General features: G+C 37.5%; 1 protein-coding gene across 2 annotated transcripts in view; it reads left to right on the top strand.

Moving 5' to 3' along the window:
- GRB14 (growth factor receptor bound protein 14) overlaps window positions 1-18,656 on the top strand; it is a 122,376-nt gene that overhangs the window by 2,032 nt on the left and 101,688 nt on the right. The window lies entirely within an intron of this gene.

Raw genomic sequence — 18,656 nt, 5'->3', positions numbered from 1 at the left:
GAGAATATATGTAAAGTACAGAGTCTGGGAGCTGTTTTTATTCACAGGGTAGCTGGAGAGTTTTATGTGACAATAGATTATCAATTTTAAGTCAGAAATTGGAAGAGGGGGCAGTGGTATGGGGATGAGAAGGGGCTCAGCTGGCTCCTTTAATACTTTCTTTAACCTTTCACATTTTCAATCCAAGCCAACCTCATTTACCAAAGGCAAGTGACCTAGTGAATCTGTGGGAAAAGGTAATTGGAGTTTAGACTCGACGTGTCTTCTTCCTTTCAGTGAATTCCTCAGTTTGGAGGCTTGTGGCCCCAGAAGGCAGATGACTTGTAAGTGATGATTAAAAGATGGACTTTATTTTTATGATTTCCTTTCTTTTCAGGTTGCTAGTTTGGGACTGACTTAAGCAAACTAGATTTCAAGAACCAAGCAACTATGGGGAGATACATCGTGATTATACATTTGTGAGAAAAAAAAAATTAGCGTATCCTAGAATAATCCCATGTCTTCTTGATGCACTTCCTCCCAATTTTGAGTCAGCAAAACAAAGAGAGGCTTTACTAGGCAAAATATACCTTGTTCTTGTAAGGATAGAAGCAATCCATTTAAACAGTCAGATGCATGCAGTGAGGAGAGGGATGGTGAAGGGAGAGAAGACAGTCGATCATTTTCCCCCCATCTGTTGTTCTCTTTCCTTTTTTCTGTACTTTTACTACCTATGATGGGTTCAATACTGTGATGGGTGAATGGAGAAAATACCTTGGGAAATAGGTGAATTCTTGATAACATACAGCAGTAATAGAGACAGTGGGAAAACATTCCTTGGAATATTGTGTTTTGGGAAGTCTGGTATTGCAAGGCATATATACTTTTTTTGGTGGGGAGGAGGTTGAAGTTTAATTGGTGCATGTACTTTTCCATAAGGATTGGAGAAAGTGGGAGTAAATATTCTTGGAGCAGAGGTTTGTTCTGAATTAGAGTCTTTGATGGGGGAGGCAAGTCCTCAAGTGAGCGGGACTCTGGCTTGGGATAGGGAGCTGAACAAGGAGGGGCCTCTCTTGAGCTTTATTATCAGAGTGAGGGTTGAAGTCAGAGCCCTAGGGCAAAACAGCCCTGCTGAAAGACCTGGGCCTTTTAAGAGCTTGGCTTTTGGGTTAAGATATAAGATGGGAATATGGATGATAGATTTGACTGTGTGTCATGGTGGTGGAAAAAATTGATTCTGGATTGTCTCTGATCCAGAATGGGAAAAGGAAATGTCTGAGGATGACATAATAGCCATCCGGGGAACTGAATAGATGATTTCCCTACTTATGGGGGGCGAGCTCTGTTCCTTGCACCATCCTAGGCTCTGAGGCACTGGGCTAAGCAGACATGCCCTGCAAACCTGTTTACAAGGTGGGGCTTTGATTGGGGTTGGGCTGGGGCTAGGAGTTGAGCAGAGGAAGGGAAGTAGAGGGAGAGAGGCCTGGGCTTACTCTGATTTCGTGAATGAACACTGGGAGAATGCCTGTGTCTAACATATGGGTCCATGGGGCAGGGTTTGTTTGAATAGAGGGAGAAAAAGTGTTTTATGCTTATGTTAATAGAGGAGAAAAAAGAGAGAGTAAGTGTGGGCGCCAGGGTGTTCCCTAAGTGTGGAGTCATCATTCTAGAGTGAGACATCTTCTCTTGGGGATTGATAACATTTCTTCAGATCAGGCTTAGTAAAACGGCAAAATGGGAAAAGGGTGCTGTGTTACTTTGACTCCAGTGGGTTTCCTGCTGTGGCCCTGTGTCCAGTTTCGATGATGACCTTCTCAGAGAGCATTGCATCTACAGGGACAGCTGTGCTGTTTCATGAGCAGGGAATTCTGGCCCGACTCCTGGAGACCAGTCCCAGGGGGGTGTTCCCACCTGAGAAGGGCCCTTCCTGCTGCCCTCTTCCTTGGCTGAAGAGTTCAGGTCTAGGAAGAGAAGGATGTCCCAAAGTTGGGGAGGAGGAAGGTTCCTTTTCACGTTCTTGTATGTTTCCTTTTCCCCACCTAGACTTTGCGTTTAGCACTCACCCTTTGTTTTTATTCCCTGGTGTATGCACTTTCTTTGGATTGAGTGAAGTTTTGGGAATAGATGACTCTATGTCAGTAATTTCCCCAAGCTCTGTGTCTTTGTGACACAGACTACCCTTTTACAAGATGCTATTTCTGGCCCAATTATCTCTGACCTTCAGTTGAGATGATGTAAATGACTGTATGTGATAGTTTTCTGTTGACTTTATTTATGGTTGAAATATGGGAGATGATATCTCTTTTCTTTATATTCTCTCTTTCGTTTGTTTTGTTTAACCATTCCAGTCATTTTAGCAATTCTTTTCTCCCCATAGAAAAAGTGAAGAATTCCACTTGTTATTTACAAATAAGTGACCAGAAAGTTTGAAAGAATCCAGACTAGAAATGTTAAATTTCATGTGGCCTTTCAAACCACAGTCAAAAATCATTTTATGGGCCGTAAATATTTTTTTACAATTTGAGTTGCCTCCATAATGCATGAGTGGAAAAGTGCATTGAAGCCACAAATAGGATATGCTATATCTCTTTTTGCAAATAAAATGTCTCAAAGTATACAAAACTGTAGGCTTTCAGTATTATCATTTTAAAATAAGAGTTAGAATGAGATAGACTCTGGACCTTCATTCCCTCTCCATCTTTGTATAATACTGGCCAGATATATTTCCTAGGTATATTTCTTTGTGTTTACCAATAAAGCAGATTTAAAGTGTAACTTCATTTATATACGTTGTCCAGAAAAGTTACTTGCAATTAAATTAAATTTTGTATTAAAAGTAACTTAACTTATGAATTTACATGGCTCCTTTTTTTTCTATGTCTGGTTGAAATTTACCAAGAAATCATCCCTTAGCACTTATTATTTGAAGAAAGGGAAGGAGTAAGAGATCTTTAGCCCTTGCAGAAGAATCAGTTCTTGTCTCAAGTTTGTCTACCCTCAGGTCATTTTTGTGCTTGAATTAAGCTTCTATGGTAGCTCTAGTTAATTGCTTCCCAGGACTATGCAGTATAACTAATTCACAATAAAGGCTCTGAAGACTTTAAAGATAAAAAGACACCTGTGAAGAACTGTGTGTCATGGAATGTTCCAGCTGCAAGAGATCTTTGAGATCATCTAGTTGAATGCTTTTCTTTTACAGATTAGTAAATGGAGGCTAAGAAGTGCTATATGACTAATAGTGGCACACCTGGGACCTGAAATCTGGATTTCTTGATGCTTTGTCACAGTCTTTTTGTAGGAAGGTAGAATTTCTGCAGAAATTGAGAACTGTAAGAGTAGTACAAGTGTTAAAGTTATATCAGTATTGTTAGTTATGACTGCCCAAAATACAAGAGCAGGGGTGACAAATGCCATTTATTTATATTCACCTAAAGACCTGGATTCCTCTTTTTTTCCTCCCTCAAATATAACTGTCTCTTTGTGTTTTTTCCTCTCCATCTTGTCCCTAAAATTGATAGGAAAAATTCTATCAGATAATTGGTTAATCACCAGATAAGATTTGCTAGTATTATTAATAACCAGGTTTGGTGTGTAGTTTGCAGTCCACAGTCGCAAGAATGCCAGGAAGTGGGTCTGTCATCCGCATTTGAAGATTTTTTTAAAAGTGCAAAATCCGGAAATGATTTGCCCATGCTTCCACAGTTTAAATTGAGGGAGATCAAAAAGAATATCCTGTCTGAAGGTGCTTTGCCCTTCATCACACTGTTTCTGGTCTATTCTGTATTGAATTAAGCCTTTGTATATATCTCAGAAAAATAAAAAAATATCTTCCAAATAATTAAAAAATTCGTTTTCCACATGCTCTGCCTTTGATTTTATTTTCCTCCTACATGTCAGGTACTATCAAAAGATAAGTTCATCTCTGTCACCAAATTAAAGGGCCTCTGATGTCATTCCTTTGTCATAGCATTAATTGTCCCAGTTTGTATATGTTGTCTGGCTGCTATACTAACCAAACTCTCATGTATTCATTTTTCTAATATACACAGAAGTAGAAAGCAATAAGCTATACCCCCATATTCCCATTTTCCATATTCATCTAATATTAAGATTTTACCTCATTTACTTCTTCAATTCCTTTTTGAAATTTTTATTGTCTTTGTTGAAGTATTTTAAAATAAATACTGTCATTGCGTTCCTACTTAGTTTTGTATATATCTCTGAAAAATACATTTTCTTATAGAACCCAAATGCCATTATTCCCTAACAAAAAATAGTAATTCTTTGGTATCATTTAAAACCATCCAAAATCAAATTTTCTCAGTTGGAGTGATCTATGACATCCTCAAATTACAAGCTGGTTATGTTTCAAAAGTCTTTGGAAATTTTTGGAAATTTGAATTCAGTTTCAGATGGAAATAGCATCATAAGTTGTATTTAGGCCCCCCAGGCCATTTTACAAAATTCCATTTAATGTGAAATGAAGTGCAAATATCATATATATGCAGAAAGAATAATAGAAACAATACTTGCTTCTATTAGGGTTTCGGACAAATGTGTCTTTCCAACAGCAATTTGCTACTTTTCAATGCTGGCACTTGATGAATATCATTTTTCTTGGGAGGAATTTGAAAGTACACAGATCTTTGTGGCAATATTGAAGCAGGCTTTAGAGCTGTCCTCCTCAAAGTGTCGTCACTGACCCCCTTCCTCAGGATCAGCAGAGTTGCCTGTTAAAACTGTAGATACTTGAGCCTCTCAAAAAACCCACTGGATAATAATATCCTGGTGAAGCACAGAGGAATTTGACTTCTTATTTTTTTTCTCTTTGACATTGTACAACATCAGGGTACTCTTATTCTCTGCTGCAAGGCTCTGGGGTGATCTGACTTTTCATAATCGTGGACAATTTCATTTAGTTGAGGAAAGGTAGGAATATTACAGATGGACTTTAGTTGGTATTTTATCCAAGTATTGATTGTTTGGAGGAAACAGAACCTCACATGAACTAGCCTGAAATGTTATGTTATAGTACCTGAAGGCCGAAAGTTCACTGATCTCATGACAGGTTGGAATTGGGAATTAGAATGTCAGCAAAAATCAAGGCAGCCACTTTCTCCATTCTCTCTTTTTTTCCTCCCACAAGCACAGCACATAGTCTCTGCTTTTCCTTCTAAATTCATTTCATTCTCTGACATTTCTCTGTAGTCTTGCTTGTCTTGATTGCACATCAGTGCGTGTGGCCCCACATGGCCGTCCCTATTGGAATAAATATTTCCTCCTACTAGTGGTTTAGCACTTGGTGACTAACTTGAATCTGTATCTGGAGAGCGCTATTAACCCAGCTTGTCCAGCTCTTAGTCAGCTGTGGCCCAGGGGACAGAGGGACCTGGACCGCTGCTCACTCAGCAAGGGTTGTGGGAAGAAATTTTGTGAGTGGGAAGTGCAGGTTCAGTGGGTATGGTGTATGGCGGTGGGGAGGAAACAGTGGACAGCTAGTGGCCCAGGAAAAAGAGATCTCAAGCAAAAAGTAGTGGACGTGAAAACAAATTCTTATTGGATGCTATGATATATGGTGATCCACCGATTCGTTTGTCTGACTTAGCCTAGACAGTTTACAGTATCCAAGTTCTTTGCTTCAATTCACTTAATTCACTTGAAGTGTATTTATTTGACAGTGGTTTCAGTTGATGCCACCCTTCAGTGATGGTCATATTCCTTGGCCGTTGTCCTGAGCTTGCATCTTAGTGAGGTCCCTTAGACAGGACCAACCAACTCACGGACCTGCCTACTTCGTGCTAGTTACCTTCATTTGTAACAGAAGACAGCTGTCTCTTTCTATTTTGGAACTTAAATCCCCTAGCAGATCTTCTGCTTGTCAAGGTTTTATTTCCAGTTTGAAGGTTGACTCTAATTTTTGGTTAATTTGCAGGGTACATTTGCAGTCCAACGTTTATCTACAATATGGGTTTTAGTTTTCATTTACTTGAAAGCTCAGCTTCTGGTTTGTTTTTCCCTAGGGGCATGTATTATGTTCTATCAAGAGAAGGAAAATTGGAGTCATTCATGGTTCAGTATAAATGTGGATCTTAATTAATATAAAAAAGCTTTCTGCAATCTTATGGATATTGAAACATGTCAGCGTATATGAAATAGTAAAAAATTCTGCTGTATAAGTATACACTGATGTGTATTTGAGCAGGGATGAGCAGACTTGGGAATTTTCCTTAGGGCATTCTAGATGAGGGATGGCTCACTGGAGAACCTAGGAAATGGCCACAAGTCTTTGCCAAGGCAAGGGAGCGGAAGGGAAGCTCTCAGAATCAATTTAGAAGAGAAACGGGAGAGCTGATATAAGGAGAGCATCCTTTACCTCTCGTCCTTCCCTTTGGTTCCTCCTCATTTAGTATTTTTCAAAGCCACAGAGAAAATAAACAAAAATAGGAGGATAATATTCTTAACTAGTTTACAAATGCTTCTGTCTATTCCAAAAGATAATTCATAAGACTGCTGTTTATTCAATATTTTTTTTCTATAGATGTAATGTTACATGTGGTGGTTAGGTTGTTAGGGCAGTGAGTAAAAGTTTTTTAACCCATAATAGCTTCAAAGAATGATACATTTACAGCACCTTGTGCACTGTTTTTAATATTGTTTCTATGGAAAGATGTGAGTCAGTATGTGATTGAAAGATATTGGACTGGGAATCTGCAAGCCTAGTTTTTAATATGGTCCTGCTGCTGCTGAGTGATGTGATATGAGACTGTTGGCCACACTTTCTGGGCCTGAGAATGCTGCAGTTTTATTCTATTCCTGGAGCAAGTGATTCTCATGGCTCTTGAAATACTAATGATTCTGGGTAGTAGATACAGGAATCACAGGAGGCTTCTTCGGTCCCATTGGCCCCAGAACTTCCCTCTCAGCCTTTGTTCAGATCATCCCACGTGGTCACCACACCTCCTTTGATAAAGAGCACGTTTGGGTGCCATGGGGAAAGGAGCACAGGAGCCACCTCTATGGGGATGATGAGGGCAGGAGGGGCTAGTTAAACTAGAAATTGTGCATCAATGTCAAGGTCCAAATATTAGAAAGAGAGTCAGAAAAGATATCATATCTGGGAGGGGCCAGATTGGGTGGTGAAGTTGTGTTTAAATTTAGAAATAAGGATTTGAAATTAGATGTGAATGTTTGAGGCTGGCATAGGTCCAATATGCACTTGGCTTTGCTTGGCTTAGAGGGTTTAAGGTGGTCTTAACCTCTAAGTCCTTCTCTAAATTCCTCTTGCTCCCCCTTCAAGTCATCCATTTGGTTGCTCAAGCCAAAATCCAAAGAGACTTCTTTCTGGTCTTTGGTTGTCTTGCTACATCTTTCATCACAATATACTTGAATCTGTAAACTTCTCTCCATCTCCACTGCTACCATCCCGACTTCAGCCACTGTTTTCTCATGTTTAGGAGCCTCATATATGGTCTCTTTATTTCTACTTTACCCTATTTTTGTCCATTCTTCATACACTTGTTAGAAGTCAACTTTTAGAAATGTCGATCACATCATGTCACTTCCTGGTTGAAAATTTTTTGATAGCTTATAATAGAATTCAAATTTTTTTTTTAAAGATTTTATTTTTCCTTTTTCTCCCAAAGCCCTGCAGGACATAGTTGTGTATTTTTAGTTGTGGGTCCTTCTAGTTGTGGCATGTGGGATGCCGCCTCATTGTGGCCTGACGAGTGGTGCCATGTCTGCGCCCAGGATTTGAACCGGCAAAACCCCGGGCTGCCGAAGTGGAGCGCAAGAACTTAACCACTTGGCCGCGGGGCCAGCCCCTAAAATTCAAATTTTTTCCTTAGCCTACAGGATTCTACACGTTTTGGCTTCTGTCTACCTGTTAACCCTCATCTGCTTTCTACTCTTTGTTCATTATACTCTAGCCATGGTGGAGGGGCAGTCCTGCCTTGTTCATGATCTTGACAAGCTTTTTTCTACCTCATAGCCTTTGGCTTGACTGTTTTCTCTGCCTGGAACCACTTTTGCCGGCTCTTAACATAACTGACTGCTCTTTATTCTTTAGATCTCAGCATAAGATCATCTCATCAAAGAGGCCTTTTGAAATTAGTCTACCGAAAGTATCCCTCTACACCCGTTTTTTTTCCCCCTACTTCATCACATTTCCCAGTGTATTTCCTTGCCTGTGCTTACTATAATCTGAATTGTCTTGTTTATCTATTTGGTATAATTATTTATTGTTTTTCTCTCTAAGTAGAATATGTTGGGTTCATTGTTCTTGGATTCTTTCATTGAAAGAATGAATGAGTAAATGGATTATTGAAGATAAATAGTTAAAATCAATTTTAACAAATTGTATTTTGACATATTTATTCAAATAATGATCAATCAGCTTCCTCCTCTTCATCAAATTTTAAAAAATATTTCTAATATTATTAACAAAAATAAAAATATATGCTAGGCCTCTGGACCAATGGGGTTTTAGCAGTATATATCTTTTGTTTTCATTACACACATAGGAATTGATCATTTTTAATGAAGTTAATGGATATATTTCTGATTTTATACCTAATTCTTATTTAATGGAATTATAAGTGAAAAGTACTTGGCGGACTGCTGCTCTTCCAGCTTACTGGGTATTAACAAAATCCACATAGTTAGAAAAACTTAAGTGGAGATATCAATTGAGTTTATAATATGAGTCTCTTTGAGCAAAGGATAGATGTTAGCAAATGTTTTAATTATTAACTATTAATGTCATTGGTGAATGTTTTAGGCCAGGGCTCATGGTGTAGAAATAGGGAGACATTTACCCTTTGAGTATTCAAGAAGACTTTCCAAGGGATGTACAAACTCATGGATTTAAGAGAATCAGTTTCCAGATCCTCATCTTCAATATGTACTTGTTCCTAAAACTTATCTTCTTCTCTCTCCCTGAATCGTCATCTTTCTGAGAGCCCACTTGTGTTCACAATAACCTTCTCTGCTGGTGCAGTCCTCTGAGGCGTGCAGACCTCCCTGGCATCACACGTAGGGAAAGCTTCCTTACTGATTAGTCAGAGTGCCACAAATCAGAAGGGCTTCCTGACTTTTTATGCCTTAAACATCGTTCTGTTAAGGGGAAACATGGTTAGACATGAGGATTTTGGCTAGTGCTGAAATGTTCTGAATTCAGATAGATGATGGTGTGATGGGAGTAATGACAATTTTCATTTCTTATATTTCAATTTCAATTACTGACTTAAGTTCTTCCCTCTCCTGACTATTGTCAGAGAATATATATATAACCTTTGAGGGAGAGTGTCCTAAGAACAAAGCAATTTATCACATCAATGGGAAATACTGATGCTAAAAATGGCCTTTGTTATGTATATAAATATATTTTCCTCTGTTCTCAATACTTGGGACACATCAGTAGCTGAAAAAAAATGCTCCTGTAAACACCGGATGGGATATAGGTTAGTGCTGCAGGTGGGGTTCCCTGGGAAGCCAACTTAGAGCAGAGCTTTGCCTGCAGGAAGTTTACTGGGGAAGAGCTTTTAGAAACAATGCCTGTGGGAATGGACTCAGGGAGAAGTTGGCGGCAGTGCAGCCACAACAGAGACCTCAGCTGATCCCATAGTTGCTCTGGAGCTGGGATGGCCCTGCAGAATTGTTTAGAATGAAGGGCAGAGGGGCCGGGCTGCCCAGGAAGGGCCTGACCTTGGGCCTGGTGGCACTCTTAGCTGAGTGCACTGGTGGGTAGGGAGGACTTAGCCGGGAGGTCTTAGTGGCTGACGCTCTAACAGCTGAGAAAATGAGTGCTTTAGTGCTGAAAGGGGCGGGTTTGGGTGGTGTGCCACAGCATCTGCAACAGTTAGTAATTCTGATTCTTTTAAATGTAACAGAAATCCTTTCTGAGACCACCAAATTTTTGAAGATAAATTGAGTAGAACTCAAAGATATATATAACTTGCGTATGATTTCTTTCAGATTTTTTTTGTGTTATTCAATCTTGTGGTTAAAACCTATTTTATCAAATCCTATCATGAAATATTTCTTCCAATACCAGTCAATTCCCATACTTTATACCATAAAATACCTCAATATTTTCTACTTCCTGTTAATACAAAAATATACTAGCTGCGAGACTTAATTTTTTACAAGTATATACATTTGCTTTCACTAAAAACACAAATTTTTATCATGATGAATACTACAATTAGTGGAGCTATTTCTAATTTTATGTTTGATTTTTATTTAATTACATCCGAAAGGTGAAAAAATCAGGTTGGAAATGTACACACACAATTATCAAAGGAATTCCATGCCCTTCCTAGGGTTTCATCATACTCCTCAGAACTCTTAGTTCTGTATTATTCTAAGTTTGACTGCTTTCAGCTATTTCTCTTGTAAGATATAATTCATAATTAATTTTCAGTGTTTTTAAATACTTTTTGCTTCTCAGAATGCATATTGATAACCTCTTTTCGAACTGAAAAGTAAAGTTGGACTTTATCTGATAAGTCTGACTTGGCTGATTGATTTGAGAGTGAGGATTAACTTTTCCAGTTATATGGTTGACATTTTCCTTAAATTGAATAAACTAAGTTTAGAGCCTTAAACTTTTGATGAAACTATATTTAAAGCACATTATAAGACAAAAGCATTTTATTAAAAAAAAGTTGGAAAGAAATCATGCAAAAGCCTCACCAGTGTTTTAGTTTGGCCAAGGTGTGATAAAATTAACGCTTTTCCCCCCAATTTCTATGAGTGTATTAGTTTGAACAAAGTGCATTTAAATGAAAGAGTAACATAACATTAATGGTAAAATTTTGTTGATAAACTATCCAGAAACTGAGAAAGTTAAATAATCTGATTGGGTAACAAATTTTTTCAAGTCAGGAAGTTTCCAACTCATTGCTTTCAGTTACATCCTAAGAGGCTTTAATTGATTTACTGGATGATGGATCATTAAAAGCGATTTTAACTCAGATGGAATTCGAAGATTGACATTGCCTCCCACCGCCGTTGCACTCTTTCCTCCCTTACCCCATTACTCTGACATACTATATGTGTTTATTCTCTGCCTTTTCCCACTAGAACGTAAATCCTGTGAGGGCAGGGACTTTGTTTTACATACTACTCAATCTCTAGCAGACAGAGCCATACCTGGCACTTAATAGGCCCTCAGTAAGTTTTTGCTGAATGAAAGAATAAATGAATGAATTAATGAATGGGGAAGGAGCAGAGGAAGTGGTTATTATAAAGGGAGGGAAGGAGGGAGTATTTGGGAACATACTAATAGTTTAGTATAAATGATAAACAGTTTGCAAGGAAGCCTAGAAAAGTGAAATTCAGTTTAGTTACTAGGAAGGGTCTGATATTGTTAGATGTTAAAAGAGATCCTATTCAGGATAAACTTTTGAGTATAGATTTACCACTATTAGCACATTCTAAATTTGGGTTACCCTTGCTCAGAATAAGTCCTGTTCTTTGTCTCTTTGGTCCCCTTGTAAGCATTTTCAGTCTTACCAGCCCATGTGTGCCACTTAAAAAGCACATATATTTATGGGGCTGAGTCCAGTAAAAGCTTTTCAATGAACCCACATTCACAGTGGAAGATTACTTTCATTCTTGGGAAGGGTGACATATGCATGTGCAGCCCAGTGTTCAGATGAAAGGGGTACTTTGGTATTATTTAACTGTGTATTGGCAAGATTCAGGCCAGTATCTGGTTTCTCTTTAGAGACATTTTGCATTATATTACAGTACTCTTACTGTGCTGTGCCAGGGAAATTAGGATCAGCTGGAACACTCTGTAGGTCATTGGCTTGGATTCTTAGGGTACTGGGAACTTGATGTTTTGTTTTAATGACCTCATTTAGGCTGAACCTGCCTTTGTCCCAAAGACATAAGGGCTCCTTTACAAAACCATGTCTGCCCCTTGGGAAATATATGGGATAGGTTTAGAGAAAAGTGACTAAATATTTGAAGGCATTGGGTCAACTGCCATGTAAACAGTACTTGATAAATTCTAACTCCTTAGTCAAGCAGGATGAAGAGGAGGCGTAATTAAAGTCCCCTCAACATGGATGTAACCATCAAATTCCACAGTATCTGAAACATACTTTAAAGGTTGAAGAAGGTAGTTTTAAGAAAAATGAAAGGAAGAGATGCTTACGGGTCATGTAGCAGTCCATGGGACTTGTGCCCCGGCAGATGGTTTCTGCGGAGATTTCCAGAATGAATGAAGCACCTCCTCCATATTTCTCAAAGTGGGAGTATATGATGCATATATGCATATGGGGTGTGTGAGGATTGTGGGAGGGCCATATGGGAAGTTGCATGATAAACATGGAACACCTTTCTGGAACAATAATTTTAATTGAAAATAAGGGGAAAACATTTTTCTATTAAAATAAACACTCCTATTTCTATAAGTAAAATGCACACTTTATGCGGATTTTTATGAACAAATTAAATACCTTAGAGTTATTGCCTACCCTGGGATGGCAAGGGCTGTGTAATTACTTTCTTTTGCGTTTTTGGGAGTTCTGGTGGAAAAATTTGAGAAACACTGGTGTCGTTTTCAGTTCTGTGGGAAGTAGCTTTTTGTAATCCTCAGGAGGATTGGTTATCATCTCTCTTTTTCTTCTAAGTTCTTTTCTAGCCAAAGTTCTTTCTCTAAAGCTTCTCTGATTTTTTGGGTATCTATATCGTTGATATTGAGGATATTGGGTTGTTAAATATTTGAAGTGTTTTTCTATTCTACTTTCCTGCAGCTTGGCAGGAAATTGCTAAATTGCTAAATTCACTAAAGTCTCTGAAAACCACCTTATTCCCGAAGACCTCATTCAGTGCTTATTTTGACATCTCAGCAGTTTTGGGCATTTTTGATTACTCTTTCCTTCTTGAAACATTTTCTTGACTTTTACCTCTCACAGGTCTCTGTTGTAGGATGTTGGTGTTGGTGAAAACTTTCTGTTTTCATTTTACTGCTGGGGTGATCTCATTTACTCCCTGGCCTCAATAGCAATGTACATGTAAGTCTAAGCTAGGTTATCCTGGGCTGTCTGCTAGATATCTTCACTTATACAGTCCATAGACATTTCAAATTCAGCATATTCCAGACCGGATTGATATTTTCCACTTAAACTTGCTCTTTTTCCTATGTTTCCCTTCATTAGGAATGGCATACTCTCTGTTCTTATTAGAAAATCAGATATCTAAGTTCTTTGGCTCTTCAGTATTCTTCTCTCTCCTCTTTCAAATGGTTACAAAGTACTCTTGGGAAAACAACTCTTGAATGTATCCATTCTTTACAACCTCTGCCAGTTGCGCTTGTTTAGGCTAAATCATGTGTCTCATAATTGCTTTGAGAGCCTTCTCACCGATTACTCTATTTTTAGTCTTGTTCCACTCCTAGAAGTGTACTGTGCTTTAAAACAATTTTTTTTTTTTATATTGAGGAGCTAAAATCCATCTAACACAAAATTAACTATTTTAAAGCATACAATTCTGTGGCATTTGGTACATTTACAGTGTTGTGCAGCCATCACCTGTAATTCCATCACCCAAAAAGGAAACCCTGGATCCATTTAGCAGTCTCTCCCCATCCTCACCTTCCCCCAGCCCCTGGCAACCACTAATCTGCTTTCTGTCTCTAAGCATTGACCTATTCTGGATATTTCATATACAGGGAATCATAGGGCTTCTTTCACTTAACATGTTTTTGAAGTTCATCCACATTGTAGCAAATAATAATACGCTTTTAACCATGAGATAATTCCAAATGTGTAGAGAAGCATATATTTTTTTGTTTTGAAGAAGTGGGAGGTGGTTCATACATGATAGGACCCCTCTTTGTTCCTTTGTTCTCAATCCTGTTTTGTCTCTCCTTTTCCCTTACTTTGAGGGAACCACTGTTCTGAGCTTGGTGAGTATCCTTCCATGTTTTTATACTTTCACGGTGTATAGCACTGTGCTGTGTTTTAATGACTTATGTAAAAATATATGTGTATCTCTGCAACTTGCTGTTTCATTCAACATTTTTTGATTAATCCATGTTAATATGTGTAGATTAGTTTATTTTAATTTTGTTTCATTGTATGCATACATCACAATTTATTTATCCTTTCCCAACTGAAGAAAATTGAGAATCTTTTCAATTTCCATGATTAAAAACCACACTGTATATTCTTGTGCCTATGCACAAGGGTTTCTCTACTCTCTGTATTTAGAAGTGGAATCGCTTGGCTGTAGAGCAGGTGTGTGTTCATTTTTACTAGATATTGCCAAATTGTTCTTTAAATTGGTTGTACGCACCAGCACTATATGTGTCTCCATTTCCGTACTTTTTCATCAACAGCTGGTATTTTCAGATTTTAAAGTTTTTGCCAATGTGGTGAGCATAATGAAATTTAATTATGGTGTTAATTTGTATTAGCTTAATTACTTGTTGGGTTGAGTATCTTTTCATATGCTTCTGGCCATTCATATTTCTTCTTTGTGAATTATCTATATTTTTCTATTGTGGTGTTTGTCTTTTTTAATTGATTTGTAAGAGTCCTTTGTATGCTATTGGATACTAATCTTTCTATAATTATAAACATTGCAATGGTCTTTTCTCGGTAATTGTGACTTGTCTTAACTTTGTTTCCAGTGTCTCTTACAATAAAGAATATTTTTGTTTTATTTTAGTTAAATCTAGTTTTGTACTTTTCTGTATCTTATTTAAGAAATTTTTTCTTCCCTCTCCATCCTGAATATATTTTCATCTAATCATTTTAACATTTTACTTCTCATACTTGGGTCTTTAACACAGCATGATTTAATTTTATATATGATAGGAATCTTATTTTTTCCAGATGAATATCTACTTATACAAGTACCATTTATTAAAGTAATCACTTCTTTTCCCAAAGCTTTTTAGCATTTCTTTGATCATGTATCAAGTTCTCTTTTTGGTAGTGGAGTGATAGTTTTAAAGGACAAATCAGATTATGTCATTCTTCTCTTAAACCATTCCATGGATTCCCGTCATTCTTTGAATACATATGTTAATAGGGCTCTGGGGGTACTGCATAGCTGGGCCACCTCTCTAATCCTGTCTCCAAAGCTTTCCTCCTTATACCCTGTACTTTGACCACACTGAACTTCTTGTAGTTTTCTACTACTTCATTCTTTCTCATCCCCGACCTTGGGAGGATCAGGTCTTTCCATAAGTTGTTCTGTCCTCCTGCATCTCTTTTCTCCTTAATCTTTAGATAGGTGGCTGCAAATCTGCCCTTGATGACTCAACTGAGAGAGTCTTCTCTTCCCCTACCAGATCTGCATTAGGTGCCCTGCTTAGAGATAATCTACCAAGTCAGTTATGTTACGTTATCAGTCTATTTACTTAGCAGTGTTCCAGTGTCCAGGAAGCTCTCTAGGGGCAGCAGAAACCAAGTCTGCGTTGGACATCAATGCATTTCCAGACCTTAATGTTGTGCATGGTGTGTCGTAGGTCCTCTGTAAATACTTGCTCAATGACCAGATGGTTCAGATATCACTTTTATCCGAAGTAGGACTTGTTTCTAAAATCTCTGATACATAGATGATCATCCATATAGTCTTCTTGAGCATTTTTCAGTGATAATGAGCTATTTTGCTTGTGATCAATAAAATCCTAATGTAAATGCTTTCTTATGAACTGCATATAAACCAAGCTTTGTATAATTGTTAGAAAAAAATTTAATTGCAAAAGTTTTGAATTTTACTTTTCCCCAATTAAACCTTTATTTTGATCCCTTATTCCAACATGTCAGGATATTATTAAATTGTATTTTTTCATTACAATAATTGTCTCAACTTTGCTTCGTATGCACCTAGGCATAGATGATATTAGTGTCTTCATTCAAGAGTGAAAGACGAAGCTCGCCACTTGAGCCTGCCTTCAAGGCTGGTGCTAGTGGATTAGCCAACACTTTAAGTTTTCTCAATATGCTGCTCATCCATTCAGTCAGTACTTATTGAGTGTCTGCTTTGTACTAGTCATTGTGTTTGATATATATATAATTGTGTTATCATTCTGGTCTTACTCATCTTGTCTATCAGGCGTGTCATGAGGCATTTCTCAATTATTATTTAGAAATCAAGATATGCTCAGTCTTAGATATCCCTCTGACCTATCAGTATAGAGACTTACTTAAAAAGTATAGTAGTTGACTCTTATCCACAGTTTCTCTTTCTGTGGTTTCAGTTTCCTGTGGTCAATCATGATCCAAAAATATTAAATGGAAAATTCCAGAAATAAACAATTCATAGGTTTTAAATTGCACACCATTCTGAGTAGTGTGATGAAACCTTGCATCATCATCTAGCTCCATCCTGCCTAGAACGTGAATCACCCTCTGTCCAGTGTATCCACACTGTATACACTACCTGCTCGTTAGACACTTAGTAGACATCGTGGTTATCAGATCAACTGTTGCAGTATCACAGTCCTTGTGTTCAAGTAATACTTTTTTTATTTAATAATGGCCCCAAAGCACAAGAGCAGTGATGCTGGCAATTTGGATATGCCAGAGAAGCCATGAAGTGCTTCGTTTAAGTGAAAAGGTGAAAATTCTGGACTTAATAAGGAAAGGAAAGAAACTGTATGTTGAGGTTACTCAGATCTATGGTAACTTTTATTACAGTATATTATTATAGTTGTTCTATTTTATTATTAGTTAGTGTTGTCAATCTCTTACTGTGCCTAATTTATAAATTAAACTTTATCAAGTTATGTATGTATAGGAAAAAACATCGTATATGTATGTGTTGGTACTATCTGCGGTTTTAGGCATCCACTGGGGGTCTTAGAATATATACCCCGGGGATGAGGGGGACAACTGTAATAATTCAGTTATTAGTATTATTGCTAATATTTATTCAGTCTTTACACTGCACTAGGTACTGTGCTAAGAAGATAAAAAGTTTTATAACATCCACTTTTCCCAGTCCCTCAGTGGAGTAGACACTACTGTCATATCCATCTTATAGAGGAGGACGTTTAAGTTTATGAAAGATTATATGATGTGATCAAAATTATACAGATGGAAAGTGACGGAGGTGGGATCCAAACTCAGACTGCCCTGTATTAGTGAGATGGGTAGATTCCTGATAACCTTTCCTTCCTTCCTTGCTTGCTTCCTTCCTTTCTCCACTCTTTCCTCTTTTTGTTGTTGTTTAAAAAAACATTTTGAAAACAACAAAGGAATGTTTTTAGTAGATCAGGCCCATCCTGTGAGTAGTAGTAACGGGTAGAATTCTAGAGGTAGGCGTTGCTGAGATGTCTCTCATACATGGTGTAACCAGTGTGCCTGGTGGAACAGAACCAGTTTTAAAAGGTTCCTCTCACTGAACATTAGCTTAGACTTGATTCGTATATATATATAATTATAGTAATCACACAAAATTTAAATATAAAAATGCTTTTTGGTTCTTTGAGGAAAATGGTTCTTTAAAACTGTTGACTGTCTCCTGACTCATGGAGGTTGGTGCAGTTGTAAAGCAGTGTGACTTTTCTCTCACGCTGGTTTTTAAGGGTGCATATATCCTGACTTTATATTAGCGATGATACAGTTTTCAAGGTACTTTCAAATATATTATCATTTTTATCCTCTTAATATCTGACTGTAGTAAATATATGAGTTAGTTTTATCTCACTTTCATAGACGGAAAGACATAGGGTCAAAGATCAAGGGTAAATTATATGGTGTTATATGACAGCCAGGACTTGAACCCAGATTTACAGATTTTACTTCCAGCCCTGAGTACCTAACACAAAATTGATAGGTGGCATTCTATTTAAATTTAAATACAAAATACCTCCTTTGTGCTTTTTTTTTGTACGTATATATGTATAAAAATACAGATTTTTATATATGAAACTTGGATTGTGACAGTAATAAAATGAATTGTCCTTTAAACTGCACGTGAAACCCAAACTTAATATATTCTCATCTCCCTCTACCTCTAGTATTTTTCCTATGGTATTGGTATATTGCTTTCAGGAAATATAAAAAATCCTTTATATTACTGTTTCAGGAAATGTCAGAAATCCTTATTATTATTTTTTAGTTTGTAGGATTTTGAATGAGTTTTAGAAACTACCAGGGAAATTGGATCGTTCTCAAATCAGGATGTATTCTTACTGAAAGAGTTTAGCTTAGCTTTCCTTACTCTGGGGTGTTAAATTAATTTTGATTGACAGAACCGTGCCTAGGATTTAATTGAGATTGAAGTTAGTAAAAATCTTGTCCCATGGCCTAGAGAACAATTGGACAAAGTAGATGAAGTAGAGAGGAGTGTGTTTTCTCAACCTTTTATTCCCTTTGGACAGAACCCAGGTCACCTGCACACACAGTAGATTTCTGGTAGTGGAGCTATCCTGCCACTGTGTGGTCACCATTAGCAGGTCAAACACCCATCATTAAAATAAAGGTGGGGCTATAAATATCAGTGCAGAGAAAACTGGTTTTTAAAGCATGAGATAAAAAATGATGCAAATATTTAAACATTGAATTAAATTCTATTTTCTAAAAAAGAAGTTATCAGTCCTTCACATATCAATATGTTTACCCATCAATCTTAGAAAAGTTGTTCTATATGTAATGCTTTAGCATGGCAATTCTCAAACCTCACCAGGCATGTCACATACCTAGAGT

The sequence above is a fragment of the Equus asinus genome, chromosome 4, assembly GCF_041296235.1.
Source record: "Equus asinus isolate D_3611 breed Donkey chromosome 4, EquAss-T2T_v2, whole genome shotgun sequence".
Lineage (NCBI taxonomy): Eukaryota > Metazoa > Chordata > Mammalia > Perissodactyla > Equidae > Equus > Equus asinus.
The sequence above is the reverse complement of the archived record's forward strand: the minus strand, read 5'-3'. Positions and strand labels throughout refer to the sequence as shown.